Source organism: Palaemon carinicauda, chromosome 4 (genome assembly GCF_036898095.1).
Source record: "Palaemon carinicauda isolate YSFRI2023 chromosome 4, ASM3689809v2, whole genome shotgun sequence".
NCBI lineage: Eukaryota > Metazoa > Arthropoda > Malacostraca > Decapoda > Palaemonidae > Palaemon > Palaemon carinicauda.
In genome coordinates, this window is record NC_090728.1 from 18,829,119 (window position 1) to 18,831,618 (window position 2,500).

The following is a 2,500-nucleotide window of genomic DNA, read 5'->3' on the forward strand; positions in this document are numbered from 1 at the left end:
GGTCTAAATGTCCAGAAATTGCAAATACTGAGGGTGCCCTCGTCTTAATACAACAATAAATAACATGCTTGGTGTGAACCATGATACTCTGTCAAAGTTCTGTGTGGAATATGTCACAATTTAAATTAAGGAAATGGGATTAGTCATCTTTGAACATACTTATTTGGAGACTATGATCGAGGGGAGAAAGTGATAAAAGTCTTAATAGATATGAAAAGGCATTGACTAAGCGTTGATATGCGATATCAAGGGGTCGGAAATGGGAGAGCAAATTTGCACCGATGAGAAGCAGTGAAACGTCGGCGATGATGAAATTCCATCACTTTGTGTGCTATTTAGCGATAGTGTCAGCTTTTCATAATCATGGGTGAAGATACCAGGTCCTTAGGCAGACATCAGTAGTCTTGGAATGAAGGGTTCACACTCTTGAAAGGGAACGGCATGCACCAATATCAACCAAAAATCACACAATATATACTCTATCATTCAAAAGGAGATATTAGTTAATGTAGAGGTCATCGACTGAATCAATGGCCTACTTACACGTTTTTTGACAATTAACATTTTACATATGGTAATACTTTTTCAGCGACAGCCCCAAACCAGGAGTAGTAGTCGAAAATCATAGGAGGGGGAGCGTCATCCAATGGATTAGGGCTTTAATTTTGCGTTTCTGGGTGGTGACTGGCTTCGTTGCTGCCCAGCCATGTCCCGAAGTGGGTGTCAATGTCCTACGGACCTACGGCAATCACCTGAAGTTTGGTCGATATTGTATGATTGTTTTTTTGTCAGGAGTGGAGTAGTGTAAGTAATATTCGACGGTGGGGAAATGGCTGTCAATAAGGTTGTCCTTCTTTAGCAAGGTATTGATATTTGGAAGGAACTCAGCCCGATAAAACACGTCTCCAGCCACCCATTAAGACACTACCACTAGAGAGTTATTGGCTCCTTCGACTGGCCAGTCTGTATTACATTAGACTCATTTCTCTGGCATTGGCACAAGTCTACTTTGCTCAAACATACGCCAAATAGTTTGGCCCATATTTTCTACATTGTCCTATGTCATCCTACACCTAACAACACTGAAATTACCAAACAATTCTTACTTGCTCAAGGGGTTATCTACTGCACCGTAGTTGTTCAGTAGCTACTTTCTTCTTAGTAAGGGTAGAAGAGACTCATTAGCCACAGTAATAACTCCTCTAGAAGAAAGACATTAAGAAAATAAAACCTTTTTTTTTTCCTAGTCTTGGGTAGTGCCATAGTGTCTCTATCATGGTTTTTCACTATCTTGAGGGTACGCTCAGGCACACTGTTCCATCATAGTTCTCTTCCTCTTATTATTTTAAAGTTTTTATAGTTTACATATGAAAGATTTATTTTAATGTTGTTATTGTTTTTAAACTTTTCTTGTTGTTTATTCCCTTATTACATTTCCTCACTGAGCTATTTCCCTTGTTGAGGGCCTTGGGCTTAAAGCATCCTGCTTTTCTAACTAGGGTTGTAGCTTAGCTAATGATGATAATAATGATCATATTAATAATAATAACAATAATAATAATAATAATAATAATTATGATAATAATAATAATAATAATAATAATAATAATAATAATAATAATAATAATAATAATAATAATAATAATAATAATAAAAGTAGTAATAATAATAATATTTGCATTTTTTACTGGAGAAAGACTGGAGTTTCACTGTGGCAGCATGGGCAGATAATTAGGGGTCATTGATGGAAGTCGTTTGAGGATAAGGCAAACCAAGCACCATGCTTGAAGGCAGGCTGGGTCTTAGAGGGACTTTAGTAGGTCACCAATGTGACGGAAGTGAAAGAGACATTAGGATAAGACAAGCTCCAGAAAAAACTAACTTTATTTTAGCTACAACAAAGGTATACATAGGCTCCCAAAGGATCACATAAGGATGACAATTGCATGTGTACATTCAAAGACTTTTTTCAATAAAGTTGACAATGGCATAAAATTGACAATATAATAACAATCATAAAAACCTAGCTAGATTTTGTGTGTACATCCAAGGGCTTTTGTAGTTCAATTTGGTTGGAGTCAGATGGCAGTTAATGAGTGTGTTGCATAAAAGACAACATAGAGATGGCATTATATATTTACATGTTTAATGTTTACTACAAGTGGATTACAGCCTCTTATGTTTCAAATACCAGACTTCAGAAACCATTCCATAGCATGATATAAGCTAGAAAAAAACTTCATGAAAATTACCTAATATCGAACATTAAGAAAGCACTTGTGGAGCATTTGCAAAGATATAATATAGCAAAGGTTTCTTGACAAAGTTATATATATATATATATATATATATATATATATATATATATATATATATATATATATATATATATATATATATATATATATATACACGCATATATATACATTTATATATAAACACACACACACACACACACACATATATATATATATATATATATATATATATATATATATAT